This window comes from Leptodactylus fuscus, chromosome 6, assembly GCF_031893055.1.
Source record: "Leptodactylus fuscus isolate aLepFus1 chromosome 6, aLepFus1.hap2, whole genome shotgun sequence".
NCBI lineage: Eukaryota > Metazoa > Chordata > Amphibia > Anura > Leptodactylidae > Leptodactylus > Leptodactylus fuscus.
The window spans coordinates 41035996-41050341 of NC_134270.1; the positions used below are offsets into that span (position 1 = coordinate 41035996).

A 14346-nucleotide genomic window follows, 5' to 3' on the forward strand; every position below is an offset into this window, starting at 1 on the left:
CAGCGGTGGGATCAACAGCGGATAGCGAGATGGACTACAGCAGCCCAGCGATTAATGGAGCCACAACCTCAGAATACAGGAACTGGACTATGGCAAGTCTACAAGTAAGGGCCCGGGAACTAAACCTGAGTTACCAGGGAAGAACGAAAGAGCAACTGATCGAGGCACTGGAGGAGATGACCCTGCAAAGCGACCATGAGGAGGGCTGCCCCCAGGAGACAGTAGAGATACAGGAGTGGCAGGTACAGACCCAAAAGAGCAGATGGGTTGTTTTGTATGAGGAGGAATTGGCAGTGCTGGGGCTAGGAGCAACTGCAGAGCAAAGGAGTAGAGCATTACAGAGGGCTCAGGAAACGGAGAAGGAGGAACAGAGAATGGCGCATGAAAAGGAAAGAATGGCGCATGAAATGCGAATGGCTGAGATAACTATGAGGAATTATAATCAAACGTCGACCCCCAGCCCAACAGTGAGAGAACCACCATATGTCTCCCATAAACACTTCAAGACCTTTGAGGAAGCGGCTGGGGATGTTGATGGATATTTTCAGGACTTCGAACACCAGTGCCACCTGATGGAAGTCCCAGAGAAGGATTGGGTCCGGTATCTGGTGGGGCACCTACGAGATGGGGCTGCGGAAGCTCTCAGAGCCATGGACCCTAGTGATCAGCGGGACTATGAGGCCATTAAAAGAGCGGTGCAGAAGTATTATGCAGTCACTCCAGAGACCTACCGAGTTCAGTTCCGCTCTTTGTCTTACAATGGGGGAAGCTCCTTCCACATGTTCGCCCACAAGTTGAAGCAAGCATGCAAGCGCTGGCTAGAAGGAGAGGAGGCTGTCACAGTCGATAAGATCCTCCAAGTCATACTTAAGGAACAGTTCTTTTCCCAGTGCCCCGCTGAGATCCGTGAGTGGGTGCTGGAACGGAACCCAGCCACAGTTGAGCAAGCTGCTTCTCTTGCAGATGAGGGCCTGACCATCAAGCCGCAGTGGAAGAGGTTGTTTGCAGAGGAGCGGAAAACTACCACAGTCCGCCAGACACCCTTCAGCCAGCCAACCACCTTTCGTGCCCGGCCTCAGGATTACAATTCCCCCTCTACCCCTGCCCCAGCCCATCGGCCTCCAGCTATGAACAACCCTGTCCCTAGACAACGACCTACTGGAAGAATGCTAGAGCGCAGATGTTTTGGGTGCGGGCGGCCTGGACATTTGCAAGCTAGTTGCCCTGTTAACATGGGGGCACGGGCCACCGTGGCATCCCGGCCTATTCACTACCTGGGAACCACTCCTAGGACAGAAAGTTTGGCCCCATTTCCAGATGACTCCATGAATGACACATCTGTTCCACCTCCAGGGGTCTATGGGATTCAGCCTTCCGCCACACATCCCGCAAACCTTCAGAGGAAGCACTTGCAGGAGGTCCTACTGGATGGCCGAACAGTTGTTGGATTCCGGGACTCGGGAGCTTTCCTAACGGTAGCGGACCCCCGAGTTGTGCGACCCGAGGCCCTAGAGGAGGGTCCTGGCATTTCTATCAAGTTGGCAGGGGGTACTCAAAGACGTATTCCTAAAGCTACCGTGGAACTCGACTATGGTTATGGACCAAAACGATGCACAATTGGTGTGATGAGCGGGCTGCCGGCCGATGTTCTGTTAGGCAACGATGTTGGAAATCTACAGTGCCACTTTGTGGGAGCAGTGACCCGAAGCCAAGCTCAGGGAGAAGCCAACATGGATCCACCGGATTTTCTGACAGATGCCAGCCCTTCAACCCTACAACTTTACCATTCAGTACCGCCGAGGGAACCAACACCAGAACGCGGATGGGTTATCCCGGCAGGAGGACATATGAGCTATAGAGACTGATGTGCATTCCCCAATTTACCTGTGTAGGCCAATTGTGTCATGCACATGTTTTGAGAGGGGGAGGGGTTGTCACGGGATGGTTAGAGTCTATACTATAGGCAATGTGTAATATATATTTCATGTGGAATGTATTCTCTAACCTGTTGTAAACATCAGTGTGTAGTTGGCTGATTCGGGTCTAGTGTGTTAGCACATTGTATGCAAATACCTCTAACTAGTGAGGACAATGGGTGGAGATAATCTGATCAGTGTCTCCAAGAAGATGTTGGATGGTGCATTGTCCATAGTAGACAGGGAGTCTGCTCTCCTTGGCATAGGTGAGGGGGGAAGGATCTGTGGCTCAGCCCTTCCCACCCCCAGGTATAGGTGTAACAGTTTAGTATATAGTATATAGCTAGCAGTTAGTATGTGTTAGCCGGCCTGTGCACAGCTCTGCAGAGAGCCAGAATTTAGTTACAGGACCAAGGAACCAAAGCTATCATTGGATTGTGACTTCTGTGGACTTATTGTTATTACGGTTGATGTGACCGCCGCCGGCTACTAACTTTGTGGATTACAATAAATTGCTGTTGTCTCCCGACCTCTTGCGTCCCTGTTGATTCAAAAGACCATCCGGAGGAAGACGTATACCTTTGCTCCGTGACAGTAGGTATTATAGTCTATGGGGTCTGTGTGCTTTCACTGCACACAGCTTGCAAATGCATTCGGTAGTCCGTTCAAGGGGGTCCCCATGTGGACTCCCCGAATGGATTACCGACACAGATATGAACAAGGCCTGAGGGTCTTGTTTCCAGCCCCCTCTGAATGATTTTGAAGATCAATCAGTAGAGAGGCTTAGGCCTGAGAAGACACTCTGACAGATCTTATTTTGCTCACTTATATAGCGCCATCATATTCTGCAGCAGTTTACAGACGTTGTCACTGTCCCATATAGAGCACGCAATCTAAATGACCTATCAGGATGTCTTTGAAATGTTGGAGGAAACCCACGGAAACATGGGGAGAACATGCAAACGTCTTGAAGCTGTTGTCCTTGGCTGGATTTGAAGCCAGGATCAAGTAATGCAATGCTACAATGCTAACCAATGAGTCACTATGGCACCGCCATATGCCGCCCAGGTGCCTCCCTCATAAATGGTATTCTGAAGCTTATTGTGCTGCATGTATACACTATATGAACTAATAAGCTTTACTATGGAGCCTGCTTTTACAGCCAAAATTGTCTTTGCTCTTTTGTGAAGGGTTTTCTACATGAATTCGGTGTGAGTCTATCTGAATTTTTGCCCATTCATCCAGATAAGCATTATGAATTTAGACACTGGTGTTGTCTGGCTTGCAATATCCATTCTAGTTCATCCCAAAGGTGTTGGATGTGGTGAGGTTCATAGTTTTGGTGGTTAAGGTCATGGCTGGGGTTAAGGTCATGGCTGGGGTTAAGGTCATGGCTGGGGTGCAGTCATCCTGAGTCAGCAGAGGGTTGGTGATTCTTATGCACTATGCATCTTAGACTCAGCACACTTGCTCTGTAACTTTTAATTGACTGCTTCACTTGCTGTGATTCTAACTAGAGATGAGTGAACTGGTTGGTAATAAACCGGATTTGTTAATAATTTTCAAAAAATATCAGGTTTGGCCAAACCCTAAATTTTTGGGGCATCTTCTCCCATGTTGGGTTTCCCAGAGGGATGCTCACAGACCAGGGTACCCAGTTCATGTCTGTCTTGCACCTCTGTCACCTGGGTCCTCTCCGTGCCTGCTCTCTGCCTCGGGCAGCGAAAGGGGCAGGTCACCCCTGGCCGGGAGATGGATTGACACACCCGTTCACAGACTCCCGGCATGACCCTCACCGCAACGAATGCAGCCTAGATGCGGTTCACGAGCTCTTCACGGGGTGGCACAGGCATTGTATACACAACGGACTTGACATGTCTGCACAAGAAAAAATCAAGTGGGGTCAAATCTGGTGAACAAGAGGGCCACAGCACAGGTACGTCGCGTTCGATCCACTGATTCACCTATTCGGCCATTGGTTGGTGATATGTCAAAATGGGGAAGTGCTCCATCCTGCTGGAGCCACATCCTTGCCCTAATGTTCAAAGGAATGTCTTCCAGCAACATCGGTAAATCATCCTGCAAAAATGCACTGTGTCGATCTACCTGCAGCGCCATAGCAGTGCATTTCTAGTCACATGTTCATTAATAAAAAACGCTTCAAATACCGGCTAAAGACAATGTGTATTGGAGGGAGGACAAGTGGTGGTTAAACCAGTGCCAGAACCAGAGGTGTCCCCATGTAAGGAAGCTAATGGGAGGTGAGGAATCCCCTAGAACTCTCCCAGCTAGCAGATACGGGTTGTGAGTTTGGATCTGAGGGATGCCAGCACTCAGACAGCGGACCTAGCGCAGGCCGGAGGTAGCCAGGTGTGCAGGGCTCAACTCTCCCAGCTAGTTGCTGATTCCGACACAGTTGGGATTTCTTCTCCAGCCTCCACCATTCCTGAGCGATCAGTTCTGTTGCTTTGAGCACCCAATATACTAATTAGGCTTTCTACTGTCAGGTGGGTGGTCCAGGTATGGAGCTGGTAGTCTAGCACTGCCTACCAGAGAGCAGAGATCCTAACTACTATATTAGGTACTGAAAGTAACAACTGTGGTTGTTCAGGAATGGTGTGGGCTAGAGAAATAATTCCAACACCTATTGAAGGATGTAAAGAGTTGGAGTTGAAGGAGGTGATGAAAGGTCCTCTTTGAATTATTGAAATGTCCTCATAAGTGTAATTGCAAAAACATGGCTACAATTAGTGCACTAAGAAGATCATTGGTGCACTTGGAATTTTAAAGACAAGGTTCTCATCATCTGTTTTGGCTGGAGCGTTCCTTTATAAAAACATAATAACTATACATGTGAACATTTTACCCAAATAGTAACGCTGAAATGCTGCCATTCACTGTGTCGTGTAGTCCAATTGTCTATCATGTAACGCATGGAGCATTATATTATGGTTTCCATCTACATAACAGAAACAGTGACGTAAATCTGAACAGAGCCTTAGTCGAAAATAGTCACTTACAGTACAAGTGTAATATATATTTATTTAATTTTTTTTCACAGAGAACATGGCCAGTGGATATGAAGATTTCTGGGAAGAAGAGGGTCTCCCTGGCTTTTGTGAAATCTTCCTTCGCAGTGATGATAAGCCTAAAAATGGGAAGATCTATGTGATGTACAATGGCACCACCTTAGAAGCGGCGATGCAGATTATTTAGAAGGGTTTCAAGAGATCACGTGATGGCATGTTAGGGAAAGGAGTCTATGTCAGCAGAGATATAGAAAAGGCAGAACGCTATCCTTTAGGAGATCAAAGTGATCAGGTTATCTTGAAGCTGAGAGTCAATGTGGGTAAAGTAATAATGATAGACTATCAAGGTCATCCATTGCAGAAAACCTGGCATAAAAAAGGGTATGATACTGCCTGGGTGCCTGAGTACTGTGGCATGGTGAGGAGCGGATTAGAAGAAGATTGTATTTGGGATCCTAAGAGGATCAAAGTTGTAGGAATCGAAAAATCCCCATCGTGGTTAATGCATACAGTTCTGTAGGAACTTCTTTCGATGTACAAATAGGTGATTCTTATTGGCCAATATATACCCAACACTTATGTGCTATCTGTGCCAGTATCTATGCATACAATACTCTGACGGAATTCATTTAAAAAGGAATAAAAATTCATCTGTAATCTGTGTGCTTTTATCACCATTATTGTGAATGTCAATATTATCTTTCATTTATTAACGGGGTTGTCTCAAAATGACAAGTCCTGTCCATATGTTCTATTATGCCATGTCTAGGGCCTGACTTAAAACCACCAAGGAAATTAGTCGCCTTGTTTTAGGTCTAACACAATGGGAGAGATAAACTAAAACCATCTTACTATAGATTCACACTTGCGCTCGGGTTGTCATACTTTGGGTCCGCTTGGGGAATGAAAAATGGAAATCCAATCCGCTTACCAATCCGTAGACCCCATAGACTATAATGGGTCCGTCAGGTTTCTGCCCGGTTTCCACCCGAAAAACGCGGAGAGGAATATCCAGCAAGATCTAATGCATGCAGGTGAAAGCACAATAATGGGGATAAAGGACAGCCATTGTACTGCACTGAAAACAGAAAGACGCTATAACCATACCATTAATACTGATTGTTTTTTTGACTGCTTGGTCAACCTCTAAATTTTTCTCCAAAGTTCAATCGTATCAAGACTGCCTGCAAAAAGTTTCATAAATTTGGGGGATTTATCAATACCAACATCTTGCACACCTGTTACAATGTCTCCTGCACTAACCTTATCATGAGTTGGTGCTTTACATTTGGGGGTTTACATACAGTACACAAAATATACAAACAAATATAATATTAACAATGACCGACTGGCACAGTAGGGCTTGCAATCTATAGGTAGCTAGTCTGTAAGTAAATGTCCTTAAAAAATACTTAAGGCTTTAAGCCAAACTAGAGTCTCCTTCAAAAAGAACGTAGTAAGGCTATGGTCACACCTGCATTCGGTGACTGTTTGGGGATTCCATCCCCGTTCTGCTTGAAAAATACATAGAGAAAAGTCCCGCAAGCATAACTTTTCTCTCTGCATTTTTCTGTCAGAAACTCGGCGGACCCCATTTTATTGTATGGGGTCCACGGGTAACAGCTTTTCGGCAGATTGGGTTTCCGTTTTTCTGGTCCGCAAGTAGACCTGAAGAATGAAAACACAACGCAGGTGTGATCCTAGCATAACGTAGCTCGAAGAAGACTCAGATTTCTTGAGTTGTTTGTATAACTCTACAGTGTTTATCGAGAAGAAGACATAAAACCCCATGAGGCTTATGTCAAACGCCCCAGGTTAGGGGAAACAAATTCTTTCAGAGTCAAAATCCATCAATCAGTATAAAACCCTGGATCAACTTGTCCCTAACCAAAATCTAGTACCCCTAACTTGTAATATCCCCTTTCGCCATATCCTGTGGCAGATCGTACCATAGTCTCAATGCTCTTACAGTAAACATACTCTAGACGTAGATGATGTCCCCTTGTCACCATCACAGGTCTAGGAATAAAACAATTATTACAGAGTACTTTGTACTTTCCCTTCATACATTTGTACATCTGTTATTGTCTCCCTTTAGACATCTTATGCCTTTCAGGTAACCAAACCTCGGATCTGTGTTCACCTCTCCACACAAAGACAGGGACCTTTCTCTGTCCTCCATGGATGGAGCCACCACCTTAATCCAAACTAGTTCCTTTACCTTACATGCGCTCGATAGCTAACCACTGTAGGCTGACAGCACTTTTAGGATGACCCCGCTTTAGTGGTAGCTTACAGGGAACTCCTATAGGACTACCTCTTACATGGCTATTGTCTGCCCACCCACAGACCCCTGCTGAACACTTAGTTTGCTCACTGCCCAATCCATAATATATGTGCAAGGACCCACAGACCACTACTGTGAATGCAGTGCATGCTTTGTTGTCCAGTCCCTGTCCCCTTTATGCTCAGATGGAGGGGGACCAATGATATCACTTTCATATATCACTGGACACTGGCATGCAGTGAATGCAACTGGGCCCAGAAGCTAAGAGGGCCCAAAAGTCACCTTCCTATCACTAGGGCTGGATAGACTTCTTTGATCTGCTTCTAATCTTCTTTGATGACTGGCATTCTGGGCATTGTAAATTGATGACCCCTGCCCTCTAGTGCACTGGAATGAGATCTATGATACACAGCCTTCCATTGTCAGAAAGGAGTACATTGATTACGTCATATCAAAATATCAGTTGGTCAGCAGCAAATAGTCAAGGAGGGTTTTTGTGGGGGAGGCTCAAATAGGTATGATTGTTATGAAGGTGGGCACCAAATGGGAAGTTTTCATGGTGGTCTGGGCACAGATAGAGAAGTAAAGGGAATGTAAATGCTGCTAAAATGTATGGATGGGACACAGTCAAAAGGTATGTGGATAAGTTGTACAGGGAAGCTCAATGCAAACTTTTGTACCAGGTACCAGTGTAATTAAACCCCCGGTGTCCGGTCACTCACAAACACCAAGACTTCCTGTGTGCCATGCACCGATGACAGTATTTCCTTCCAAGAAACCATTTTTTCTCTAATGTAAGTGCTTTAGAAGTAAATGCAGTATATAATGCATTTACTTCTAAAGCACTTACATTAGAGAAAAAATGGTTTCTTGGAAGGAAATACTGTCATCGGTGCATGGCACACAGGAAGTCTTGGTGTTTGTGAGTGACCGGACACATTGATAACAACATCCAGCAAGTGCCATAGAGGAAGGATTTAGTATAGTCCTCAGTAGGATAAACTTTTACAACCGTATTATGGGCTGTAAACATTGTTGGCCAGGGAGCAGTAATAGTGCAAGGGTTGGAGGAAACACACTGAAGGATTTCTCTACACTGGGACAATCCCTACTTTTATATCTAGTCATTACTAATTCATTGTGTCAGTGTTTTCTATGTTCCGAGTCATCTAAATACATAAAGTATAAAAAGTATAAAATAACATTTCATATATGGATAGTATTGATGAATATAAGAAACGTTGCCATATATGATACCTTCTCCACATATTTGCTCTGCATAGTTGGCTCTACTTCTCTGAATCTTCACAAACATTATTTTTCTCTATAGAATCTGTCTCCATACTCACCTCACATACAGAAGTCTATGGAGAGGGGAAGGAGGAGAAAGAGACTTGCAATAGCTAATTAATTGATTTATTGCCTCATTGTTTGCATCAATAGAGACTTATCTTTAAGGATAGAAGTGTAGAGATCAAACACCCTTATAGTGTAGCAGAGTGTACCGGCAGCAGTTATTTGTATCCCTTTTCCACCAATCTCTCCCTCCCCTCTCCATAGACTTCTATTTAAAAAGTACTTCAGCCTGATAATTGGAGTAGGAAACATAAATCTTCAGTAAGATCTATTACACAGTTTCTTATAGACTCCGGTACTTTCTTAAAGATAGTTTTATAATTGGAGGTACGCTTTATCTGATGGTAGAACAGCTCCATCTATTGGCCAGCATAAGTAACTGCACTGAAAACCATTTTAGTAATATTAGCTACTAGCTTTTACCCGCGACTTCGTCTGCGGTGATTTGAGAATTGGGCGGACACAGACGTGTGAAACTGTAAAAGTGCTTTAAAAAGTTTGGTGGGCTAGCAAATGTGATGTGATGTGTTATATTGTGTATGTAGTGATACAGACAATGTGATGTGTTGTATTGTGTATGTAGTGATACAGACAATGTGATGTGTTATATTGTGTATGTAGTGATACAGACAATGTGATGTGTTGTATTGTGTATGGAGTGATACAGACAATGTGATGTGTTGTATTGTGTATGTAGTGATACAGACAATGTGATGTGTTGTATTGTGTATGTAGTGATACAGACAATGTGATGTGTTATATTGTGTATGTAGTGATACAGACAATGTGATGTGTTGTATTGTGTATGTAGTGATACAGACAATGTGATGTGTTGTATTGTGTATGTAGTGATACAGACAATGTGATGTGTTGTATTGTGTATGTAGTGATACAGACAATGTGATGTGTTATATTGTGTATGTAGTGATACAGACAATGTGATGTGTTGTATTGTGTATGTAGTGATACAGACAATGTGATGTGTTGTATTGTGTATGTAGTAATACAGACAATGTGATGTGTTGTATTGTGTATGTAGTGATACAGACAATGTGATGTGTTGTATTGTGTATGTAGTAATACAGACAATGTGATGTGTTGTATTGTGTATGTAGTGATACAGACAATGTGATGTGTTGTATTGTGTATGTAGTGATACAGACAATGTGATGTGTTGTATTGTGTATGTAGTGATACAGACAATGTGATGTGTTGTATTGTGTATGTAGTGATACAGACAATGTGATGTGTTGTATTGTGTATGTAGTGATACAGACAATGTGATGTGTTATATTGTGTATGTAGTGATACAGACAATGTGATGTGTTGTATTGTGTATGTAGTGATACAGACAATGTGATGTGTTGTATTGTGTATGTAGTAATACAGACAATGTGATGTGTTGTATTGTGTATGTAGTGATACAGACAATGTGATGTGTTGTATTGTGTATGTAGTGATATAGACAATGTGATGTGTTGTATTGTGTATGTAGTAATACAGACAATGTGATGTGTTGTATTGTGTATGTAGTGATACAGACAATGTGATGTGTTATATAGTGGAAATCTATATGTAAATGTGAGTGAGTAGAGTGAGGGCTACTCCTGAGGTGACAGTAAGGAGTGTGCAGGCAGGTTGAAGCAGGAAATGCCAGGCAGTGTGTGTGAGTCTATAGCTGGGGCTAGGAGTCCTGCTTTTGTGAGTCTCCTGCTAGGAAGCCATGTTGTTTAGTGGCACCAAAAGTAGCCTGTGACTCAATCCTAAGGGAAAACTATGTTTGTGGAAAATTGCACGCAAATCCGTCCAGGCGTTTTAGCGTGATTGAGGAACAAACATCCAAACTCACAAACATCCAAACACACAAACTTTCACACTTATAATATTAGTAGGATTAGCTAAGATTTTAGATCCTTTTGAAATGACACTGGATTCCTCTCATGCTTAAGATTATGCTTCTGGTTATCAATTAATGTGCTTGTTCACACTCACAGATTATGGTGAACGTTTCTCATAGATCACCAATAAGTAAAGCCATATGTGTGACGTCCTAGAATCGTATGTTTACAAAGGGAGGTTCCAAAATGTACATTTCCAAGGAAACGAAAGTACAATCCTTGCCAAGATGAAGAAATGGAACGAAAACTGACATGAAAAGAATTCACAACTACATTCTTTTAACCCCTTGTAGAATGTTTGTAGACTTCATTTTAGGTAAACTTAAATTTACATCTTATCATACACCAGGTGTACGTGTAGAGGAATATATGTATAAATAGGTACGGTACGTGCAGAGGGATACATGTATACATAGGTACGTGTGGAGGGATACATGTATACATAGGCACGTGTAGAGTGATACATGTATACATAGGTACGTGTAGAGGGATACATGTATACATAGGTACGTGTAGAGTGATACATGTATACATTGGTACGTGTAGAGGGATACATGTATACATAGGTACGTGTAGAGGGATACATGTACACATTGGTACGTGTAGAGGGATACATGTACATATAGCTACGTGTAGAGTGATACATGTACACATAGGTACGTGTAGAGGGATACATGTACACATAGGTACGTGTAGAGGGATACATGTATACATAGGTACGTGTAGAGGGATACATGTACACATAGGTACGTGTAGAGGGATACATGTACACATAGGTACGTGTAGAGGGATACATGTACACATAGGTACGTGTAGAGGGATACATGTATACATAGGTACGTGTAGAGGGATACATGTACACATAGGTACGTGTAGAGGGATACATGTATACATAGGTACGTGTAGAGGGATACATGTATACATAGGTATGTGTAGAGGGATACATGTATACATAGGTACGTGTAGAGGGATACATGTATACATAGTTACGTGTAGAGGATACATGCATACAGTAGGTGTTGTTGATTTTGTAATATCTGATTAATGAAATAAAATTGGGGTTATTCTAAACTTTATATGTTTGAATAATTTTCTTAAAGGTGTTGTGCTATGGGCACTTATTCACTGGTCCCGCAAGTGATCCGGAGGACAGGGACTGAAAGTCCTCCTAAGGCCTCCTTGCGAATGGGTCACTAGTGACCTTGCGTGGCTGGTGCTCCATTCACTACTATGGGGCTGGCAGGACTGTAATGCGCTTGGTCCACCAGCGATCGGACACTTATGCAATCCTGTGGATAGGATATAAGTGTCCAAAACAGGACAACTCCTTTAAGTACCACAGTCAGAATTGATCATGGCATTTAAGGTCTTATTAGATTGGCCAAATTCTTGATCTGGCAAAAGCCCATTGACAATAAATCAGGGCAATCTGTACTTGTTTGCATTGACCATTTACACTGCACTATGAGGCATGCGTGCTGTCTGGGCTGATGAATGAAGTTTCACAGTCAGATGGATTAATTTGGATTTGGTGGATACTCAGAGAACAATGACAATACTAAATGGGCACAACTTTCCCCAGATCCTTGCGACTTAGACTTGCAGTAAAGGGTGCAGTTGGGTTTCTCCCCTTGTGGGCGCTGTGCCAGGGTGATGGTGCTTGCAAGTGGAGCTGTACCCAAAAATCAGGGACTCACAATACAGAAGTCACCTTGAAGCCGAAGAAGAAAAAACAAAAATACAAAATCAAAAATTCTTTGTGGTGGGAAGGGGTTAACCTTTAAAAATAAAAGTGTTTTTTTTTTTTTTAAAGAAGTTTTGCAGACGTAAGACATAAGAAATGAAACCAAAACTATTTGTCTAGTTAATAAAAGGCAGAGATGTGCGGAAACAACTGCACTCTGGCGTCCTGACATCTGGTGAGTACAATCCAGAGAAATCCTTACTACAATAGTCGTACAGGGTTGTGCGGAGTCTAGTGCCGTACTTCCTACTAAATATGAGACAAGACATAGGCTGGAATCAATATTTTGTGTACTTTTCATATCCTTTATATCCACTCAAAAAGTTGCACCAAAAACAGACACAAAAACTGTATTTGGTAGACAGGGGGCCTTCTTCAGACATCAGCCTTTGTAAGGACTATCTAATATACTGTAATTCAATGGTTCTGAGCTTTAGCCCATTGTATTAGCTGGGGTGGTCCCCAGCTAATGACATGTTAGAAACATAGGCTATACCCTAGCCTGAAGAAGGTCCCCGTGAACTGAAATTTGTCACATGGGTATTGTTTTGTAAATGCCAAAAACTAAAATTCTGGACAAAATCTACATTTATGATTCCAGGCTCAAATGGTTTTTCCAAGGTTTTCACATTGATGAGCACACAAGGCTACATGGTGGTCTGACTCCTGACCCCCCCACCAGTGGGAATCTACAGCCAGGGCTCTGTTCCCTTCATTGCTTATTCAGGCACAGCACCACACATACATCATATATTTTTCCTAGTATCTTAAGTAATCAGTAGGATACTCTACCGATCAGTTGGGGGTCTAGGACCCCAACCAATCCTAGCAGTGCTTAAATTGGGAAATTTTTTTAGCGAGAACTGTGTAATAATTAACCCCCTTCCCCCAAAGACCCTGACAGACTGAAAGACCGACTGACGACCTTTTACCCCCCCCCCTCACTTTCCTGCACACACTATTATCCCCAATAGTGGCCCCTGCACACATTATTGTGCCGCATAGTGGCCCCTGCACACAGTATTATGCCCCATAGTGGCCCCTGAGCACAGTATTATGCCCCATAGTGGCCCTTGCACACAGTATTATGCCCCATAGTGGCCCCTGAGCACAGTATTATGCCCCATAGTGACTCCTGCACACAGTATTATGCCCCATAGTGGCCCTTGCACACAGTATTATGCCCCATAGTGTCCCTTGCACACAGTATTATGCCCCATAGTGGCCCTTGTACACAGTATTATGCGCCATTGTGGACACCCATGAACAATCATTGTACTGTGGGTTCTTTTCAGACCCCAAAGTATAATAATTGGAGACACAGCGGAGGACACAAACAATAAAAAACTCTGTTATCTACCTCTCCTGGGCTCCGGCGCACTCCCCACAGATGTCGGCCATCTTAAATGATGTACGGGACATCAGGTGAGTGGGGGCATTCGTCACGATGCATAAGGACCTAAGCCCTGGCTTATGTGACCTCTGGGATGTTGCCAAGTAGGCCTGAAGCCTTTTTTATATCCGCTTCAGATTCACATTCAATTATTGAGGCTTTGCTTTCTTTACACCAGAATGCTGAAAGACTGTTTGTAATTATGCAGGAACTGAGTTCCGGCACGTTCTGGCCCGATTTAAGCACTGAATCCTAGTCATTAAAGGGAACCTGTCAGGACGAATTAGGAGAGTAAACCACCCACAGGTCCTTCTTGGTGTCCCAAATTGTCCTCTTATAACGCAATCTATCCATATAAAAAATAAAAAAGCCTTATACTTTCCTACAGACAAGTCTCATAGAATTAATCTCTGATGCTCCCTGCTCTTCTGCTGTTCTTTAGTTAATCCTGAAATGTATACCCCGACCTCGCTGCGTATGTGCTTGAGGTCCAGGGAATACAGATTTTTTTTTATTTTTAATGCAGCCATGGATTGTGTTACCACAGAGTGATTTGGGACACTAAACCCCTGCTCCATGAGGACCTGCCCAATCACCCTAACAGGTTCCCTTTAAAGGGGCTCTAACAGAAGATTTAGGGGTTATGAATAAAGATGAGCGAGTAGTATTCGATCGAGTAGGTATTCAAACGAATACTACGGTATTCTAAATATTTATACTCGC

At 43.4% G+C, this 14346-nt stretch overlaps 1 pseudogene; it reads left to right on the top strand.

Moving 5' to 3' along the window:
• The window catches only part of LOC142209973 (uncharacterized), a 41349-nt pseudogene that overhangs the window by 8021 nt on the left and 18982 nt on the right, over nucleotides 1–14346 (top strand).